At 41.0% G+C, this 22,959-nt stretch overlaps 1 protein-coding gene across 2 annotated transcripts in view; it reads right to left on the bottom strand.

The window, feature by feature from the left end:
• ZDHHC8 (zinc finger DHHC-type palmitoyltransferase 8) overlaps positions 1 to 22,959 on the bottom strand; it is a 108,445-nt gene that overhangs the window by 50,614 nt on the left and 34,872 nt on the right. The window lies entirely within an intron of this gene.

The raw sequence follows: 22,959 nt of genomic DNA, 5'->3' as shown, positions 1-22,959 counted from the left end.
TGTGGCAAAGTATGCACGTTGCATAGGAGATGACTTAAATCTCTTCTCAGGCCCATCTGTACTATACAAAGAGAGGGCTGCAATCGATTCAATAACCAGGCTGGGTTGCCTGAGCTTTTCCTTGGGTATTTCTGCTTGTTCCTTAAACTTATCAGCTCCTTTGACTGGACAATTTTGTACAGAATAAATGATTCCTTCCAAAAATCCCATTACAGACTATGGATTCCGCCCCAGATTCTACTTCTACTGAAGTCCAAGTCTTCTCTTGGACTTTCCCTGCTGGCAAGGCAAGAGATCATTGCTGTCCTTTGGATTTTTTTCTTGCTTGTTTATAGGAAACAGTCTGGACTTCCTAATAGGCTGCACCTGTGAGAGATTTGCCCAAGCAGCAAAATCACTCCCAGGAAAACAGTTCTTAGCCACACTACTTAATAATGATCTTTGGGATGTACTGCCTGAACTGTGGATTCAGTCAGCATGCTGACACACAAAATGAAATGGAGCTTTTGGTCTTATTATGAGGATACTTCTTGCTGGGAATGATCTTGATGCTCATTTTCTTTATGCAGAGATTGCTAATTTGGGCAGGGAGAGTAGGATAGCCAAGGAGAGCTCCAGAGGTCAAATCAAGGACAGGAGTCAGGCCACGTGGTAGGGTAACTATAGATCCTGTATTTTGCTGCAGTATTTGTACATCAGGCACTGCATTGAGAAATCTGACACAAAAGCCACAAACTCTGCACCGTGTTCCATTCTGGCAACCTGAGTGAGCTACAAAGTCCAAGCCCAGCAGGAGGAAACCTCTACAGTATGTCTGCCCTATGTTTGTTCCTACACAGCCCCTCCCTGTAATGGCACCCAGAGACTCCAGTACTCGAGTGCAAGGCTCTCTGTTTGAGTTCACTTTGGGAAGGGATTTACAGCCCTGACAGAGGATCTTATTTCTACCATAACAGTTCCTCAGACTCTCTGACAGGACACAGGACAAGATGATTTCAGGCATAAACTGACTACAAGAGAGTTCAATGTGTTTATTTTGCAGCTGTATGAAGAAAACACTGATGGATTTTCAATGCCTTATCACATCTCTTCCATGGCCATGTGGCTGGAATTACTTTGGACCTTTAAGCAAAGAAAACTTTAAACTCCACTAATAGATATGAGCCAAGAAATGTTTTTTGGTGACCTCACAGGACTCCTTACATGTCAACTAAATGTCTGTAATTATTGATAAATTCTTATCTGGGGTTGAACATAATTAAGATTTCTGTTGATTATCCAAAGCCTTGGAGACCTCTTAACTTTGCACAGTGTGTTTATTCCAATTGACATAAGCCAGTTTTCTTGAGCCTGTAAGGAAATCCTTCTGGGCTGGATGCTGAGTTGGTCACAAGTGTTTGATTCAGTTGTGGAAGCTGAGGATTTCTGCCTTCCCCAAGACAGTAAAATACAGTCTAAGTTCAAGTTTCTATACTTGCTGTGACAATTTGTCCTTTCTATCAATTTTTTTCTTGCTAGCAGAGTCTTTGCATGCTTTCTCAATCTCTCCTGAGATTAATCTGCTATACTTTAACAGACAATACCAGCAATATTCAAGGCAGTAACTTAGATGTGATGGGACTGCTTTGCTAACAGGATTTTTCAGGAGGATAATGGAGATATTTGTTCCAGTCTCAAACTCTAAAAGTGAAAACCTACAAGTTAAAACTTTCTCTTAACTTCTCTAACTCTCAGCCAGTGACAGCACAACCAGAAGTATTAGGGGTGTACAGTATGATACTACAAGTGGAGAAGATAAAAGTGTGTGGCCACAGTCAAGTGCCTTTCCATTTTCATAAAGTAGACAGAACCTTGTCTGATTGATTCTTTAAAGAACTGATCTCAGGAATTAGCTAAAAGATTAAGTTATAGTTATACCACCTTCTGAAGTACAAGAATGAAATTAAAAATGGGACATAGACTGTGTCAAGTTTTGATTTTTCCTTATTTAAATCCTCTTGCCAAGTATAATTAAAACATTGTTTAGGTTGCACTTATCTTTTTTTCATAGTACCAGAACACAAACACAAATATAAATTACCTCACAGTTCTCAGTATTATCTTAAGATGGAGCTTAAAACCTTCTTTCTAACATATACCTTTGATTATCTTAGGTTTTGATTATTAACAGCAAAGTTATTTTTGGAGAAGTAAATGTTTATTTCCAAATTAAAAAGACAAAAACACTGCTACTAAACAAATTGCTTTTCTCAGTAATCAAATTCTCCTCATCAAAACTAGACTGACTCTCAAATGAATGACCTCTTACATCAAGACTCCAGCAATAACCAGAGATAAACTGACCATTGTCACAGCACAGAAAGGGTCAGCTTTCAAGCCTTATTTACTACCCCTTTTCACAAACAGAGAAGGGATGCACTGAGGATATTAAACTACTTTACAAGTATGAAGGTAATACAAATAAATCTTCTTAAAATGTTGTGGGCCAGCTCCCACAGCTGGGATTTAGCTTTTATGTTGAAAGACCTTGGTTCAAACCCACAAACTCTTTTGGGGTCACTGAATAAGTGCTTTAAGCTTCCAAAGATAAGTAAAAGATCAGGTTCATGGTCTGTTCTCCTTAATAAATAACAGTAATAATATGAATCATTCTCCCCTTTCTGAGTCAAAGCTTCCCAGAATCATTCCAAACTCCCCCCCTCCAGCCTTATTTTCTAATAGAAATCCCTACTAAAGTAAAATGAAGAAATTCAGAGCTTGTTTGCAAGAAGTATTCCCTCCCACAGAGCCAGCATTTTTCCACCCTTGGAAAAACACTGCTTCCCAAAATGGGGCGCTGCATTGCATCAATATCCCTGTACATGAACAGGCAGAGGCATGAATTTCCCTTGTTTCTGGAGGGCAGGGCAGCCTGCCGTGTGATAAAAAAGCCTGACCCAGCAGGTGTCTATTCCCAGCCCAGGTATCTGGTGACAGAAGCGCTGGAGCTGCGCTGCTCTGCCAGGGAACTGTGCAGGCCAATTCCCCACCAAGTCTGTTCCACACAGGCACACACAGTCAGTCTCCTGGGAAACCTCTTCCTGCTCCAGTTCTGAGAGCATTTGAAACTCTTAATGGAGTATTCGACTCAGCCTTAACATAATCAGATCGATCAAAGATGTAGAAAATGGTTACCAAAAACTATTAATTTCAGTGTTTTCTCTGGCAGAAACAAAAATAAGTTCTGGTAAGGCTGAAGATGTCAGAGGAAAACATCCCCAAAGGATGAGAAAGAAACTGGAGTCACAAAGGCAAACACATGTAGAGAATCAGAAAATCCTCCACTGGGTTCCAGCTCCTAAATTAACAATATTCTGACGCACGCTGGGGAAAGGCAGCAGTGAGACAATCTGGTTGTTCCCCTGATGAGATGAAAACAATCTCTTCTCCTTGCTCAACCTTCCACAACAATCCCATGAGGAATCAGTCCAGCCAGGCACACACAGAGCCAGCACACCCACCCAGCCAGGCTGCATGGGGCAGGTTTTCCCCACCACCAATCGCCTGGGTCCAAAGGGTCAGTCCACAACCTCCCAGCTCTTCCAGGGACTGGAATGTGTGTGGAAGGCACAACTGTCAGACCTGCAAACCCACCTGCAGGACTCCATGGCACGTGGGAAGGGGAGGAAGGTTATCTTTTGATGGTAGAAAAGAATTGCAAACTTTAATTGCTATATAGGCAGTGCCTAGCACATGTGAGCAGGGATGATAAGGAAAATACCTTTAGCAGTTCAAATTGGGTTTTAAAGAGAAAGGGCTTAATCCATTTCTAATTAAGTCCCACAAAGTAGTGAATTGACATTCTAAGGGTATGTATGCAAAAGCAGCTGAGAAGAGAAGCTGGGTAACTCCTCTCAGCACAAGCTGGATCACTTCTGCAATCTGTAACTCATCCATGGACAGCACTCACTGTGCCAAAACTCCACGTGGCCACTTGGAACTGGAAAAGAAGCCAAGAGCAGAGGACAGGCATCCAAAGGGAGCACAAAAGCAGATTCCAGCAGCTTTGCTCAGGGGCTCTATTCACGCTGCTTAACCCCACACAATGCAGCCTGGCAGCCCTTGCCTGACCAAATTAGCAGCGTGTCCCTAATGAGCCTGACATCTCAGGATGCTGCCATTAACCAAGGAGTCAAAGAGACTTCCCTGCTGCCTGCCCAGGTGACAGACCTGTCCCTCTCACACACGGCCACTTCCTTACAGACAGGTTGGTGGCCTCTTACAGAGGGTTGTGATTGTGGATTTTTACAATGGTGTTTTCAGTTTACAGATAACTACAGCCTTAAGCCAAAGGGCAGAGAAAGAACCCAAATCATCCTCGATTTGCTGAAATTACTTCTGCCCATAGAACTGTGCTCAGTAAAAAGAATGGGAATACCCCTGCATTGATCTCCACTCAGACGCTGCTCAGCCAGCAGCTGTCCAGGACTCTGGCAGCCAAACACCATCGTGTCCTTCCTCAGGGAAGCAGCCTTGTTGCTTGGTCTGATGTTTTTTGTAAGGACCTCCATCCCTCCACCCGCTCCAGTTCCAATCTCCAATGTCAGACACTAAAAATAAGAGCTTTCTTACAAGCATTCCCAACCAAAAAGGAACTGATTGGTAGATCTGAGCCTTCTTGACCTTGAATTTTTTGATGAACATACGATTCAAGATGGGCTAGCACTACACTACTGAACTTCAAATGTAAGCTGTGAAAAGGCTTGGATAGAATTGTTCAATATTTAATTACAAAGTTTAGTCTCCTGATATATGATGTAATCTAGATTCAGAATTCCATGGTCTGCTTCTATTCACCTCTTTCCTCCCTAGTGTGTATTCAAGGGCTCTCACAAACAAAATTTCCATAAAAACAAAACCATCAGCCTAAAGGACACTTCAACTGTTACAAACCTCCCTAAATGTTTACAGTGTAAATGTAACATGGGAAGCTTTCTTCTCTAAATTAGAATTCAGCTGGGTTGATCTCTAAAGCAGTTCAGACAGAGAGTGTAACCCCGAGGTTTTTCCTAGGCTTCATCCTACAGCTGACTCTTTCACTGAAAGATGGAATGTTATGATACTGCACTGCAAATTCAAAAGCAGGATACTGGGCAAAAGATACACATTCAAAGTGCCTGCAAGGATCAAACATAAAAGATACAGAGCATAGTGCTGCTTTCAGAGATATGAAAGATGATGATGATATTTGTTCTATGTTAGATTAAAATCTTCCAGTATCAGGTCAGTAGCCACAAGATTTGGGAATGCTGTAATGACACTTTACTCACACTCTACACATTGGGTAGGCAATTGCCATAGTAAGGAGACCTCAGCTATCCCAAACTGCAGCCTCTTTAACCTGGATTAGTTAAGCTGCTTTCCAGCCTGTGGTTCTTTCCTCATTATTCCAGCAAGACAGGAGGAAGGTGCACAATTTCAAGCAGGATGGAAGTTGAAATAGCTCACTGAAATCCACAGTGACTCCTGGTCAACAGAACAGGACCTGCACATCTGTGGGAAACATGGGCTCCCATGTGTCAAAGCCAAAGTTTCCAGCTCTAAGAGCCTCATTCTCCAAGAGATAAATTTCACTGATAACAATTGCTTCTCCAGACCATGGCTGTCTTTCATTCTCAAATCCTTGTTTCATCTCACTAACAAAGCAAACAGTACTTAAGCAGCCTGGAGATGTCATGCACAGAGAGTTAGGCAGTCTCATGGAGCTATTTTACATTTTAAAAAGCACTTATATTTTTACATGTCTAAATGTTATGACTTACGTTAAAAAAATAAAGTCAATCAATATTTCTATCTGTTAACACTACAAAATTTCTAAAAAATTTTACATAGGATATTTTTTCTTAAATTCCTTTGAGCAGCAAGTTTCAAAACTAATCTGAGTGGAATTCTGGGTGGACAAAATTCTGAAGAGAAGACATTTTGCTATTTGCCCCAACACTGACAAAACTGTGACAACAGCAAAGCACAGAACTCACTCTGTTCAAATGATACTTCTGTTCAGCCTTTTTTTCACACTTAAGATGCTCTCAGAAAAGTTGTAAAAAAAATTCCTGATACATAAATCCTAAGTAATACCAAAAAAAAGGCAATATTCCTTCAAGGTAGAGTTCTTAAAAAACCCCAAGCAAACCTGTCAGTTTCACCTATATGGGAGCTTTCTAAAAAGGAAGTACTACTGAAGAGTCTTATCTCTTATAAACTGATCTGCAATTAAAGCAGAACAATTAAAAAAAAAACCTCAAACACCAACAAAAAAGTCCTCTAAACCACTTTTGTGACCCTTTTCACTGCTGGCTCTCCAGAGAGAGGACTGCAAACTAAATAAATCCATGAAAGCAGCAGTACACATTGGTTTCAACTGGTTTTGAAGTCTCACCTCCTTTTCTACCAAACAAAAAAAACCCACCCTTTTTTCTTAAGCCAACTGAACAATAATTTGCTTTCACACAAGCTCAGATACCTTACAATAATTACAACAATAATTCGAGTCTTGATTTTAGAAGTTAATTTCTCAGACGTATTGCTTGGGGGAGGAAAAAAGGGCAAAAGAAACCTCCAAAGCATAGATAATAGTAGAAACAAAGATATTTGGGTTCAGATTTCTCTGAGATTATCAAAAGTGTATGTGAGGCCTTACTCTTGCTGGTTTAATGGCCTTGCTCATCCTTGTTTTCTACATCTTTCAGAGCAAGAAGATATGGGAGGAGATGCAGATTTTTGTCTCAAATCTGCCACTGTGGACTTTAGATCAGAAAGAATTTCTGGATGGAAGACAGAGAGAGAAGATACATCCCACATGACACAACCCAACACCACACAAAATACAACCTTACTTAAGGGAGAAAAATACAGATAGGAAGCTGTGTTTAATTCCTGTCCATTTTACTAATTATTCCAAAGTGTATTTCTGTGCTCAGTGTTGCTAATCAGAGTGTGCAGAAACAATGCACTCAGAGCCAAATTTAGAGGTCTGCTGTCCAGTTCATAAAGTTTAGGGTTTCTATGAATAAGCTTAATTAAGCCTTGGAGAATATCCAGGCTCCAGGACATAATTCCCACACAGAGCCTTTGAAACAAGATTTCAGCATCATTCCTCCAGGAGACAAATGGATTTGAGTGATATGGCATCATATTTTTTTCTCCTTTAACCTGAGACAGCTTAAAATGGAACATTGTTATTGAGCAGGAACCAGCTCTTCCTTTATGTATTTTGTGTATTATGTCCTGGAATTTATCCAGATCCATCATTAGAAAGCATCCAGAAATAAAACCAGGAAAAGAGTATATGGGCAGGCCCAAGTCAAAATGAATAGCACCTTACCCTTGTTTTTTAAAAAATTAATCCCATGTACCACCAAACTGCTGGAAAAACTCTTTCTTCCCAAGCCCTCTCTTCTCCCTAATGCATCACAGGTTCCCATTCAAGGCCAGTGACTCAACACCTCAACAGGGAAAACAGTCCAGGCTGAAATTTACACCCAACAGGATGGGAGAATGTTAAGATCATTTCAAGGAGGAAGGAAGGAAAAGCCATTAGCAGTCAGAAAGGAAGCACATTTCAATAAGGCTCTTTTGTCTTTAGAAAAGGGAAAGCAAGCTAAGAAAAGTTCTCCCCACTACACAGTTGTGCTTACACAGGCTTCTTGCTTTGAAAAATCTTTGATTTTGGCAAAAATGACACAAAAGAAGAAAAAAACCTGAACTGCTTAAGAAAAGAAACCTTCTAAATAACAATAACACAGATCTGTTCTGGAAGAGATCTAAATATTTGCACCTTCCAAGTAAACAGGAGGAGTCAAGGCCTGAAGGTGCCAGATGAAGAACATGCACAGAGTCATTTTTCACAGGAGCAAGGACTGACTGTCAGACTGGCTCTGGGTGAGTGGCTGGGCACACACCAGGGACACGGGGCTGGACCTCCTTTTCCTTTCTGTCTCACAAAGAACATAAGAAACAACACCCCAGCTTACCCCAGAGGATTCTCTGGTTGCCTCTGGGGTAACCAGGTACAAGAACTGTGAGCCCACCAAGGTACAAGAACTCTTTATCACGCAGCTGTCCACTCCAAAATTGAGAATTGAGCAGGGACACAGGGCAGTGAGGTGCTGCTGCAAATGAGGTACAGCTGAGCTCCTTAGGACTGGGCCTGCAGCACACTCCAGAGATGTAAGACTTGGAAACTTAAATAAATAAGTCTTTGATGCACTTTTCTTCTACTACAATGAGCAAATCCTGGAAAGAGGCAAGTGTACAGCGCTGGGAGAAATGCCAGGCAGGTTCCTGTCCAAAATGGCATCTCCCTGAGCTGCAGGGGCTGTGGGACCATCCACCCACTGGCATGGAGCTGAGGCCCTGTGCAGAACAGCAGTGCTGTCCTGGTGTCCCTGCCTGCAGCACATGCCTGGGTAGTTTTTCCAGAGAAGTTGCAGCTCCTCCTGCAGCTGTGCCCATCCATCTGTTTCCTGCCTTTGATGAAAATTCTGCAGCTTAGCTAGACTGGATTTGAGCCTTACCATGGATTGTTTTACTTTCCTCCAACCCTCTCCAGTGGAAATCAGATGCATAAGCACAGCTATCTCTCAAGATCACAGAAGTATTATGGGTTATCATATTAGCTCCCTTCCATCTGACAATTCTAAGAAAAGGAACATTATGTACCTGTCACTGCTTGTCCCCATTGAAAAAAGCCACAGTACTTTATGCTTTCATTGACAAGTTTAGGCCAAGAAAAACAAGTTCAAAGCACCCCCAAACCCAGGCAGTCCCAAACCACCCAATGGTGGGTGGTACCAGCTGCAGCCCAGAGCACCTTTGCATGTATTGCAGTCACAGCCCGGCCTTCGTGCCACCACACATAATGTGCTCTTCAGAAAAGGGCCAAACAATAGAAGATTTGTGAGATAATGTACTGGAGCAAAGCTGAGTACTTAACATTTTGAAAAGTACAAGGGCCTGATGGGGCTGAGCAGAGGCAGACACTGAACAAAACCTTTCAGAGGCAGACTGGAGCTGCCCACATGTACCAGCTACCGGCCTCCGACAGGCACGAACTGAGGCTCGATTGTGTAACACAGATCAGAGGCTTTCACCAGAAGTCTGGCAAATTGAAAAGCTCTCTTAAGTTTTCAACAGTAGGGCTGTTAGCAGGAAGCACAGTTCATATGACCCTCACAGCCTTCCCAGGAAGAAAAGCACCAGCATAGAAATGCAATGGAGAGTTGGGATCAGCACTTCTGCGACAGTAAAACAGATCCTAATAACCTCTGCTGCCCTTTACTTTATTTGAGGAGGCTTTCCTCTGCATATTTCAACTCTCTGCTTTAGCTGAATAGTTTTTGATTATAGAAAGTGTTCTTAACTTATTTAGCTTAAATACAGAAATTATTTTGACTAAGAACCCATTATTCTTCAATTATGCCCAAAACATAATATTGCTTGAGCTCAGGAAAGCAAATTCTCTTCCCAGGCCTGCTTGGAGCAGCTGTGGTGTGGGACTGCTGCCTCTTCTTCCTGCTGGTGAGGAAGGAGCCACACGCTCACCTGAGCAGACTGTCCCTCCCAACCTGGGGACCAGCACAGCTTCCCCATGGAGACAGCTGGGGATGGATCTCCTGACTCCTCCACAAGGAGCCCAAAGCTGGCAGCCCCAGCCCTGGCACGAGATGTGCTGCCAGGGCACTCTCTGCAACACACTCTGTGATCCTTGCCTGACACTGTGCAAAGAAGGCACCACTGCTGATTTAAGAGCACTCTGGGCTGCAGATGTGGGAATCAGGGACAGTATTTTGGCCAAGCATCTCATCTGGCTTCTTCCAACACTCCTTTTCAGGCAACTGCTACTGGCTACAGTCACAGACAGGATATAGAGCTAGGTGGACCCAGCACAGCTGAACTCGTAATTTCAAAAGAGCCCTGTAAGAGGAAATACACATCAACACAGATTAAGTTTTTAGGTGTCATACTGGGAATAATTTGGCCTGCAGAACTTTGGCAACAAGGGTTGAATAGCATGCTGCAACTTCGTGATCTGCATGCCTCACAGAGCTCCTCAAACAGCAATTCCCATCAAGAGCCTCTCTGGTCATTCACTGTGAAATACTCTGTTCAGAGGAAAAACTACTTTCAAGTTAAAGCAGGGGTTTTTGATTTAAAATTATTTTTAAACCTAATGCTTTTGGCCTGAAGCCAGTAGACAAAATTACATTTATATTTATAGATCAGATTACCTCCTCATCATTCACACATCCATCTGTTTAGAAGGTGCACTTTTCATTTATACCTTCTTAGGGAAAAAAAAACAAAAAAACAAACCCCAAGCCTTTTAATTTCTTCAAAGCCTTTTAACTACTACAACTGAAATTAACAGCACCCACTTGTGCATAACTTAATTTCATTGCTATTTGTCATATAAGCCTACATACTGTAACTACAATAACTTAGATGACAGTAAGAAGTAAGGAATTGGACAGAAACCTGTAGAAATATGAAGAAGCCTGTAGAAAGATGAATAAACCTGGGGTGGGTTTGGGCCATCTGATTCTGAATGGATGGGGAATGGAACTCCTGCCTGCCAACACCCCGCTCGCTTCCCACGCTGCCACAGCTTAACACCACACTACAGGCTGTAAAACCCAAACTAGGAAAAAAGGAACAGGCCAATCCACTCCTGTACAGCTAACAATCACTTTTAACAAACATTACCTTGGATGGATGTTACAATCAGAGAGTTTGAAGATTTGGGGGGTTTTTAGGAGTTTTTTTCGTAAAAGCTTGTCATCTGCCTCAGAGACAGATACGTAATGCAAATTCATGTCACAGACCACAGATAACAAAAAATGTTTGGCTAGTTCTCTCTTCAGGTGTACTCACAAACAAGAACAGCATATCAGTATCTCTTCAATCATTCCCTTTTGCAGTTATCTCAAAATAGTTCAACCTGCAGAAGTTAAAACTTTAGTATCTGCTGCTACTGTAAGCATGAGGGAACCATGTCTAAAATGCAAGTGTTGATTACCAAAGCCATTCATGCTTTGGCCTAGATTTTGGCAGTGGCAACTTAAATCCTGCCCCGAATATCCCCCTGCTGCCCCTGTTTCAGCCCTGGCACAGCCCCACGGAGTAGAACAGCCCCGAGCCAAATACCTGAGAGCCAGTTCCCCACTACAGCTCTTCCCAGAACCACTGTCATTCCCCCTTACCCAGGCAGATGAAAGATAATAGCACTAATATAAAGGAAAATATTTACTTAATGCTGTAATCTCAACAGCGATTGTTCTGGAACGAGCAGTGCTAAGAAAGCCTCGATCACTGGGAGCAAGTGCCTGTTTTGCAGAGCGGCCTTGGAAGCCCCACCTGCAGCTCTGAGCTCACCTGCCAGCAGCTGCAGATGCTTAGTCACCTCCTCAGCACAGCAAACAACTCAGCAGCCTCGTCTGTGCCTGCCTCTGACTTCATTTCCAAGTTACAGATGTGCCTACTCAAAAGCACCCTTTACAGGCAGCTCCTCACAACATTAAAGCCCTTTTACACTTTCTGAATAATTCTAGCTGCCTGTACAGCAGGGATGTTATTTGTTATCCCATCTTTAGGGATTACAGTGGAATTACTTTGCTGTATATTATCCTCTACCCAAATATTCAAAAATCACGCTGACTGCTTGTCTGTGCAGGAAGTAAGAGTTTCAGCTGTATCAAAGGGGAGGAAAAATCCAAGCTGTGTCTACAGTGAACCTCCTCTAACATCCCTGCCCCCACCTGGTACTGTGCAATTTCAATGTCAGCACTACTGTGGTTCAGCCAGACTGCCAAAGCCTGCTTAAAAACTGAGCAACGGAGATTAGAGGTGGAGCGGCTCAAAAATGAAGTTAAGCAAAACCTTTATGCATTTATCATAAAATGATAGGCTTCATAGTCCATGAGGATATTACTTGGAAAACAATCTGCAACTGTGATGAATTTCCTTAAGCTTCTGCAACCACAGGTCTGTACAAAATGGGATTAATTCAAAACCTTATCAGCAAAAATTCATATGGCCCAGTTCATGGATCCTGCTTTACAGGGTTAAAATTTAAGCTATCTGGTACACTACGGAGGAAAAAAATTGTTTTTATAACCTCACTTATGATTCTCAGAGCACAATTCTGCCCTTGAGCAGGTTTGCTATTTCATTGTTAATAACGAAAGCCTAAAGGAAAAGCTCAAAGGAACTAAAAACTATTTTTTTGCATTTACGTCTTCTGCTGACATTGTCATTTCCCCAAAATAAATATTTATTATACTCCTTAAGCAAAACCAGATTTAATCCATGGTTCAATACTGAGCATACTATGGGTTTTAGTTCCAGCCTTGTTTTCTTGAGGTACAAGCTGTAGGTGAGAACACCCTGAACAAGTGTTTCTTTTGCTGCTGACGTAGAAAACAAAGCTTGGGCATCCTGAGGGACTTTTTTCAAGTGCAGTGAGCCACATGCCTGTGTCTACAGTGATATGACAGCAACTGGGCTCTCCCATCACTCAGAGAGGCAGATCCATGAAGCAGCAGCTTGTGTTCATGGGCCATCAATTGGATTAACCCTGCTGTGAGCAGATGGCTCTCCCTCACCTTACAGCATGGAGGCTGTGATAAAGACATCAGTCATGGATAATTCAAGTTATCAGAAGCTCCATCAGAAGCACGTAAAGGGTGCTGACTGCACACCAGCTGGCTTCAGAAAGCGGGTTTTGACTCAAGTTTGCACAATTTTGATTTCAAACTAGTCTTTTCCAATTTTGCATAAGGTTAGCAAGATTAGTAAAGGCAGATTAAGATTAGTAAGGATGGATTTATGCAGAACTAAAATAGACTTGATTTTAAACTCCATGACGTTCTTCCCACAACGTAACAGATTTTTCTTTCAAAATTACAGTAAAGTGATATAAATTTGCATAGAGGGAAGCCCTTGAATATTCTGAAACTTCCTCAATATTATCTTTCAAGCAGAAAAATTATCTCATCTTCTCCTCCCAAACCCTCAGTGTGTGATGTTAACAGTGAGACCCTCTTCCTGAGATACTGGGTCCTGGGAAGCTGCTGCAACAGCCACTGAACTTGAGAATCTAAAGCAAGAGATCAAGCTGAAATCTGCAGTTACCCCAGTTTAATTTTTGGTTATGAGGCCAGGCCAGTTTCTCCACTCAAGGAGCTCTAAGATTTAAGAAATGCATGTTAATTTTAGCTGAACTGTGATGAGCATTCCTATTAAGAAGTGCATGCTACATTTAGCTAAACTGTGATGGGCATTCCTATCTGGGAACATTAATTAACAACATCTCTTTCCACTGAAGAAAACACAAGAAGAAACTAGATTTGTGAATCAAAGTGTAAACAAAGACATGAAGTACAAACACTGTAGTTCCCAGAGATGCTGACCTCTGACAGGCACTTGGAACAGAGAATCACAATTACAAGAGTCACCAATGTCTTGATGGAAGCCAGCAGCCTGTGATCTATTTGAAACACTTTCCTCACCCAACACTTAATATATCAGCTCCATATTTTCCAGTCTGCTTGCTGTTTTTAACAGATTAACCAATACTCAGCCTGTAATGGGTTCCTTTTTCAATCTCACTGGATGCAATTCTCCAAGGCTCCCAGAAGAAATGACTGCTAACTTCATTGCCTTAGCCACTGGAACCTCATTTGTCCAAAACCAGGGATGGACTGGAACTGAAAAATTTGCATAGGTTTCTATTAAAGGACAGGAATGCAACTAATGGCAATCTCAAGGGGTTTATGATACCAATATTCAAACAAACCTGATTTCAGAATTTGAAATCACATGTTTGGCTGATAGAGTTGATGGAGTACTTGAGACTTTCAAGGCACGTGACTTACACCACATGATATTCTGACTACAAATTTGGCTCGTGTCAATAAAGCACATGCTAAATGGATTAAGGGTTGGGCTAACTGACAGATCTCAAAGTAGTTGACAGTATAAAGTCACTGGGGAATGAAATTGCTTTAGTTTGGTTTTGCATTCATCAGAGTTAGTCAAATGCTCATGCAGATACATAAAAACGCTGAAGTCTAGATATAAGCAACTCCTTGGAAGAAATGTTCTGCTAACACATAGATTGGCAGAATGAAATAAAGAAATAAAAGTATAAAGAAGAAAGTAAAATGTGCACATATTCAGGTGACATCAGTTAAAACAGGCAAAGCCAGAGACAGAGCTGCTCCTCTGGTAACACAGAGCAGAGGCAACTGCTCCAGGAAAGAGGATGTCTTAAAGAACTTCAGCAGCATGGCAGGTGAGTGACTCAGGAGCAGCCACTGCCACAGCACAATGAATAAATGACTCACAGAGCCTTCAGCTTTCTGAAATAAGGGAACAGAAAGTCAGGATGTGATTCCGTGGCACCACTGATGTATTACATTCAAATCTTAGTATCCAAATTTTTAAACTTGCATTGGAAAATTGAAGGTGGCAGAAAAGAAGCCTCCAAGAAAAAAAATCTGTGTTGAAACTAAAGGTTTCTACAGAAGGCTTTAAACATGCTTTATGTTGGGAATTGACAATTATAAACAGCAAGAAGTAATCCTGAGGAATGCTAAAGGACTCTTGACACAGTGGGGCTCAGTCCCAGAAGCTGCTGCACAGTTCAAGCAAGACAAATTAGAAATATGATACCAATTTATGGGTGAGGCCAATTAATTACTGGAAGAAAACAAGAAGTAAAATATCAAATCCTTCACTTGGTGTCATTAGATCAAAACTATCAGCTTTTCAGAAAAATGTACTTTAATCAACAAGGATATGGGAATGCCCGTGGGTGAGAGATGGTGAAACAAGATAAGTGTTCCTTTTAGCTGTACCTTTTTTACATCTGTGCCAGATCCTGAACAGACTTTCAGCTATACTTGTGGGCATGCACGCCTGTATCATTCTAGTAAGGGTTGAATATGAAGTAAACATTGAGTTACTTCAATATTAAATTTGAGAGTGGAGAAAGAAAAGGAAGTAATTCAAGGCTATGATGATGACAGGGGTTAAAACATTAAGTAATCAAATTAATATTGACATTTTCTAGCCAAAATTAGCAATTAGGAATACCAAATCAATATTAAAATCTCCCCTGAACATTATGGGGGACAAGAAGGTATTAAAGCTATCTGGATTTTATATTCACATTTACTTAATCTTGCAGTCATTCCCTTAGACCCTTATCACACTGTATCTTTAAACATTAAGTTAAAGAGCTATGTTTTCCAAATTTCACATGCATTTTGAAAGCTTCCTGTACCAGAGACTCTTAATTACATATTGTATGCCTACAATTAGGTATTAAAACAAGTAAGAATGAAACAGGAAGGGAAGCAAAAGCTATGCAGAAAAAAACCCAGCAAAACTACCTGTACTCATTCAAAAACAATACTGTAAGGCAACTTTTATGTTTAGACTACTGGGTCTCCAATTTCCATTATGTGAAGTTTCAATTCATAATTCAGGAGCCAGTAGTCAGGTTTTGTTTGCAGCTGAGCTAAGTCCTAGCCTTTTCTTGGATTAAATCCAAACTCTAAAAAGGGCAAGGAGGCCATCTCTAAGAAGACAAAAAGACATTTAATCTATTCAGGAGCTTTCAAGACCTGCCAATATTAAAAAGCATCACATGTTCCTTGTCCAAGGCTCATCCAATGCAATCCCCTAAGGAGCAATGGAAAAGTTTAAAACCCAAACCTACTAAACTGGAATATTTAAAAGGAAAAAAAAAAAGTTTAATTGAGAGATTATTCCACTCATATCTGCCCTAGATATTAAGATACAAAACACTGCTTCCCTTTATTTCCTTATTAAATCAGGAGTGGACTCATCATCCAGGTAGAAACAGATGCACCAGGATTATGTCAATGTTTTTACTGCTCATGAAGCTCTAATGTCAAAAGATAAAGTGACCCCATATGTGTGTCTGTGCAAGTGTTTGTAAGATCAGGTTTTTTAAATTCATGAATGTTAAAGTCAGGAAATTTCAGACATTCAAATTAATCAAGGAGGGAGGAAGAGCAGTGAACCAATAAATCATGTGGTGAAAACATTATTATTCATAGCACCAAGCTTAATTTGTTTATTTGCAATTTCAGATGTTCAAACTGGTCACATTTGCACAAGTGAAACCTACAGATTCCCCTAGAAACTCAGATATTAGATAGATGGTGGATTCAATCATTTATAGTCTTAAACCTTGTATACACAAGTCCCAATTCAGTCTTTTTCACATTCAGTCATGCCTTTCAAACAAAACAACAGAATCTATGGCTAAGACATAGACAGCTTTGCAAAGTTAAAGATAAAACCAAATATTTTGTTTCCAAGGTGGTGTGTAATGAACCTCTGATCATCTCTCTGCACAGCTTCCAAGTCTCCTTCAAAATATGAGTGTGATGGAGCAGCCTCCCATTTCCACAGATATTCTCTGACACTTGAGCATGATGGAGGAAAGAAACATTTGCCCAAGCTGCTTCCCTGAGAAAGTCCAAGGGATAGTGGAGCGTGGCTGACAGGAACGATGCGCAGCCATCAGTCCTTGGGTGAAGGCAGCCAACATGAGGCAACATGAATGCTTTGTTTGGAATTGCAGCCCTGCTCCTCCTTGGCCCAAGCATGATGCATTACAGCAGCCCAGTCATGCAGGACCCCCTCCTTCCCCTCCTCTGCTTCAGAGGGAAAGAGGATTTTCAAAATTCTTAAGAAAATAACACTTGTTTGATACCAGAGCATGAGTTCAGCAGGCTCAGGCTCCTGTCTCTGACAGCAGCCAACAGCAGATGCTTAGGGAAAAAACCCTAAGAACTACTCATTCATCACTTCTTATCTAGTCCAGCATTCTTGTGCCACTAACAGTAAAGCTCAGGGCAGACAGAGCCAGCAAGCTCATAATTTAGCACCAACAGTAAAATGTTCCATTCTCATTCAAAGCAAGACATCTGAGCTATCAGAAATTTGAAGCAGTTCAAGACACAAGATGAAGGGCAGGTACATCTATCAACTGTGCTTCTGGTTGAATGCACGTTTTTCATAGTGCTGGATTTGATGACCCATGAAGTTCCTCCCAGCAATAATATCAAATCAAACAGCACTTTGTTTTCTTTGACTTCAAGCACTGAGATGAGCCCCAAAGAAAAACAACCCAAGGATCACAGCTATATTTTAGAGGAAATGTGTTTCAGGTTTGAGGTAGTCTCCTCTCTGTCATTTGGTCTCATTTGACATGCTCAGGTATTTCTTACAGCTCTTCCCATTGTTTTAGAGATATATGTGTAAATAGTTCATATAGAAAGAGACAAATCTAAGTAAAGATGACCTGTCCACACTGGCCAACTCACTGATCAGTTCCTGCCAAATGATGTGCAACAGCTAAATGCTGCTGCTTCCTCCTGAGCAGAAATGTTCACTTGTGTCACCCTTCCATTTCAGAAAGAGCAATGCTGTTCCAGGCTTCCAGCTCTCTTCTCAAACGTGAAAGCTCACCAATGAATTCAGAAATTATTCAGCTGACAGGGCAATTGCAAAATTCTGGCATTTCCTTAGGAAGCAGTCAAAATAGAGTAAATAGCCTTATACAGTATTCAAATTCAATCTGGGCATCTTTGGTTGGAATACCAAAAATAGTAAAGAGAGATAAGAAATTGCTAAATAGAAATGTCTTTTTAAAAGCTGAAAGTAGGAATGTAACATTTGCAGATATCTGTGAAGCTGGGAAATACCAATATCTGAATCATCCCAGCAGCATGCAAGCTCTAACTGTAACATTCAGTGGTTTTCAGCACCATACCTGTGGCAGGTTAGTTCTTACCATCAGAGAGAATCCACCTGAACACAGCTTGCCCTTAGTAAGCCATTTCAAACCTGGCCTAACAGTATATTAGCAGTTTCTCTTATCTTCTAAGGTCAATTTTGGTTTAATCTCTTCTGCAGAGTTAGATGATTAAAACTTGCTCAATAAACATTTTTCATGATAAAACCAGAAACGATAACTAGGCTTCCTACAATAACACCACACAGCATGGCCAGGTATTCACATCTGTAGTTTTCATTTCTTATGCAATTATGTAGTCTGTTTTGTGTGTTACTAATTAGGCAATTTTATTATTCAATTGCATTTTATATAAGGGCCATTTATATAACATCTAATCTCACTAAGTGTCAGAACGAAAAGCTCATTGTTCTCAGGCAGGAAGGCAATAAAATGATCCCAGCAGAAAAGGCAAAGGCCTCCAGGGTCAATTGCCAGGGGCCACTAACCAAGCACCTTCAGGCTTTCCACACACCTGAAACAAAGCTGTGCTCTGGAAATGGGTCTCTTTATGAAGGAAACTGTGCAAGCAGGTCAGAAAGCAATGGCTGCCTCAGGACCTCAGGTTATCACTACAGCAGAGGCTATTTCTGTTCTTTTCTTTTATTCTTTTCACTGAGATGAAAGCAGTTGATGGAGACACTGATTAAGCCCACAGACATTTTGTACCAGTTACTATCACAGGTCGTTGTTCTAAGATTTATGGCACATGAACAGCAATACAGAGACTTTCACAAACTAAATCAAAGAAACAAAACCCACTGTTAGTGAAGGCCACGATGAAGCAGCATCAGCCTTTTTTCTAGGTAAATTAAAAAAACCCCAAACCTTCTTTCTGTTGTGAAATAGGACACTATTTAACATTTTATTTAACCAAATATTTTCCAACTCAGCAGAGAAGTTGTGTAGGAATCAGGCACCCAGATTACACTTTAGCTTACAGCTCAGCAAGTTGGGTGTAGTGTGGAGGGAAGCTTGAACCCAGATGTTTATTTGTTTAGATACCTCACTGTACCCTACATCTTAGCATTCCTAAAGGTCTCAAATACCCACAGACACTGGGCACTCAGTCTTGCCCTTCACTGCCTTCCTGCCAACACACAAGGCACAGCAGATATGACCTCCAGAGCTGCTGCTCATTGTGTCTGTCTTCCACAGTGGAAGTGAGAAGCAGTTGTAAATAGTCCAATATGTTGGACTATTGTTGGACTTCCATTATCAAAAGTGAAGGCACACCCTCCATTCCCTTCGAGCATCCCTGCTGGCAAAAAAAATGGCCTTGGAGAGCAATGTCATTTTGTAGAGTCAACCAGGAAATAAAATAATCCCCATGTGAGGAAAGCTTGCATTAAGAATCTTTCCCACCTCCAAATCTACATCTCAAGCACCAACACCAAACATATTTCAGAGCACACATCAGCTGTTGTACAGAGAATTCAGGCTCAGTCTCCTAGCAGCACCACTATTAATAGAATCTGTTTAGATTAATCTTCAGTTTCAACCTCACCGAACTCTGTGGACTGAATTCCAAAAGCCAAGATTATTTAGGTATCCATAACAAATTTTTCCTCCTCACTTCTCTGCAATTGATGTACATAATGTCAGAATAAGTCCAAACAACAACATCCTCAATAAGTGGCTGATCAGTCCAAAAGACCAGAATAAGAATATTTCACCTTCATTGCAGATTAATTGGCTCACAGGAGCTTGTGTTTTTGCCAACGTGCCTGTTCTATGGCAGAGATGTTTAGGAATTGTATAGTTCCACAGAGTTACTTCTAGAATTAAAGCAACTCTAATGCTAGCGTGATGCCTTTGAAATTAAAAATATACACATGCTGACATGTTTTCAAACTTGTCAGTTCCCATCTGGAACTGCACTCACTTATCTCTGCCTTCAGCTCTAAAAAAGAGTGCTGTTCGTGGAACCACAAATGGAAAAGCACTGTGTGCACAACCCTGGGCCACACAGCCCAGGGATGGGATCCATTTGAAAAGTGCAGCAGAGACAGCAATTGCAGCTGTATCACACTGACAGGGACTAACACAAGTCTGACCTCCTTCTGCCCAGGCTCCCAGACAGAACTCTCTTCCAACTGCTCTCTAATGCTCCCAACTCCCAGAAGGACACGTGCTCTAAGCTCCAATGGCTTTTAGGTCTTTGGGAAGCAAAGTTCAATTGAGAGGTACTAACTACAAACAGCCAGTTTCTACTTAATAAACAATTACAACACATACACACAGCTGCTTCTTTCCCCCATGGTTTTAAAGCACTCAAGCCACTACAAAGCCTTTGTTCCTTACAACCTAAGTGTCTATCCCTCAGCTTAACCATTTACATATTGCTCAAAACTGTCCGTAATATCTCTTTGTTTTGGCTGTTTCCACTTCAGTTCTACCACACCTGAACACCATTTATGACAGCTAAAAATATACAGAGATATTACTGTTCTCTGAAAGAATCTCAGAGCTGCCCCTTACCTGCAGTCAGGCGTGCAGGAGATGGTCACAGATCTTTTCTTGGCAGCTGTTTTGCTTACTAAGCTACTTTTGCTCCCCCTATAAAGAAAGGGTTTCTTTTTTCCACTCCTCTTGTACCTGAGGTACAAGAAACATTGGTACCCTCTGTGTCAGTGTCACCATGACTCTAGAGCCTCTAAACCAGCACATTCTGACCCCTGGTATCTGTTGGTGCAAATGACTTTAATTGCATTGCTTCTTATTCAGATGGATTTTTCATTGTAACTGCAGCGCTTTGTGCATCTTCAAATCCCACCTACTGCACCTCTTACATCCATAATGACACCCCCATGGCTCTCTGTGGTGCCTTACATCCACTGAGCATAGAACAGTTCTTTAGGGCAAGGATTATGTACTGCTTAGCATATTCTACCTCTTATTAGGCACAGGATAAATGATAATTATATTTAAAAAGGGACATTGTCAAATTCAGGCCCTCAAAACTTTAGACTATTTTCAAATGATCATGAACTAGTGATATTTCTTTTGCACCCTTTCACTGTTTTACCCTCTCAATATCCAACAGCACCAAACACAAACTCACATATTAAAGATGTGACCCACCCCTGGGATCTCTAGTTCCTGTGATGCAGAACATCAAGCTCCATGAAAATCTTATGTTCTTTTAGCTGGCCACTGAATCACAATTCTAGAAAATGGTTTATTGGTTATTTTATACTCACCCTTTAATGTAAATGATAAGCCTTTCTGTAAGTCAATATTTATGTGAGACATTAGATGAGCTCCCTAAAGGCTTTGGACAGGTCCTTTCATTTTTTGGTTGTTGACTTATACAGCCAATATATGACAAATGGAAGTAATTAATTCAAATATAAGTCTATATGCATAGCACCTGCATTTTAGAGGTGAAAAAACTTAGCTCTATAAGACTGACACTGTAACTTAACACCAAAACAAAGGTGTTTTTGATCAACCTCCAGCTTAAAGGCTTGGCACTGAGAATTTCTCAGTGGGGATACAAATCACTGGGTAGGTTTAAGTACTATCTGCTTGGCTGCCTTAAGCCCCACAGAATCTAGGAACTGACATGTTCTGAACCACTTGCAAGCCTGGCTGGATTGCATAGGCACAGAGGAAAGAGTAGAGAGCAGAAAAACACCCCATTAGAATCAATTCACCATGCACTTTCTAGCCACTTGAATTTACAGGGTGGCACTTTGCTCTGAAGAGGAGGTAAAATAAATCAGCAGCCACCTATACAGAATCCTTCTTCTTCTGAGTTCAGTTTCAAGCCCAGGAAATCTAGAGAAGAACACCAGTATTTAAGCTGAAGAGTGAATCTCACCCTAGATAAAGCTAATCCACCCCATCAGGGCTGACTTTTATCCATAGTTGAAAAGATACTTTGAAGAGAGAATGTTTTGTATTTCAAATGCATCTGTTTTGTATTTCAAATGCATCTCAATTTTTATGAAAGACCATGCAAGGCAGGATGTCTCCTAACCCTCTCCACAAGAGACTGCTTTTCTTTACAAATCAAAATGAGGACTGAACTGAACCCTGGGATCTGGGTAAACCTGCAGTTCAGACACTTTGGGGTTTTACTGCTCATGAGAAAATCACCTCCTGGGAAAATGGGGAAATAATGCTTCCTATTTGCTGTACTTCCATCAACAAAGAGTTGGGTTTTTCCTGCAGTGGAGGGAGGAAGGAAGAAAATAAACCTTAAAGAAACAGATGGTGAGTAGAAAGAATGGGGTTTACTACTCATCTGTGCTTAGTAGGACAATGTGCTAACATCTACTGGACCCACATAAACCATCTGAAAATCTCTCAGGTGTTTGCCTCTCCTATTTGGTTCCATTTCCAGTACCCATCCTGTAAACTCTGTCCATCTGACTAAATGCTGCCTCCCTTTCCAGACCTTTCTCTCCTGTGCATTACGAGGGGTGCAAGCAGAGATTGATTCAGAACATCAACAGTCAATTACCACAAGCATTTCCTTCAAAAGTGGCACTGTGGCACACTTGGTAACAGCTAGTTTTATGTTGAGCATAACCTATTTTATTGACAGAATAACAAACTTTATTTTAGCTTTCAGCTAATAAGACTCACTAAATTCTCAATTTCTACATTTACATTTAGACATTGCTAGCAAGAGACTTTGTACAGATCACCTAATGCAGGATTTTGTATTTTGTAGGCACACTTCTTGGGAAGGAGAAATTAGGTCCACCAGTGTCCTGTCCCTGAAAGGAAACAGCTGGGGTAAGTAAGCAAACATTAGGCAGACTGCATCTGATCACACCTTATATCACGTGCTTCAAAAGCCCAAGTTATTGCATTATTTTGTGGGAAATATTGGGGAAATAAGGCATGCAGTTTTAAAATGTAGGCCAAGCTTTCAATACCTGAATGCTAAACTAAGGCAGTCTGTTCTATACTGTTTCAGACCTAAACTCCAGAAATAGAATATTCAATTATGTGTATGATCGATATTTAGTGTCAAGGAAAGCCCACTGGGTATTTTATGGAATTCAGAAACAGTTTTACAGTCTTTTAGGAATGAAGTACTGAGATACAGATTCTCTCTGGAGAAAGTGATG

This window comes from Serinus canaria, chromosome 15, assembly GCF_022539315.1.
Source record: "Serinus canaria isolate serCan28SL12 chromosome 15, serCan2020, whole genome shotgun sequence".
NCBI classification, from domain to species: Eukaryota; Metazoa; Chordata; class Aves; order Passeriformes; family Fringillidae; genus Serinus; species Serinus canaria.
This window is presented reverse-complemented; position numbering and strand designations above follow the sequence as displayed.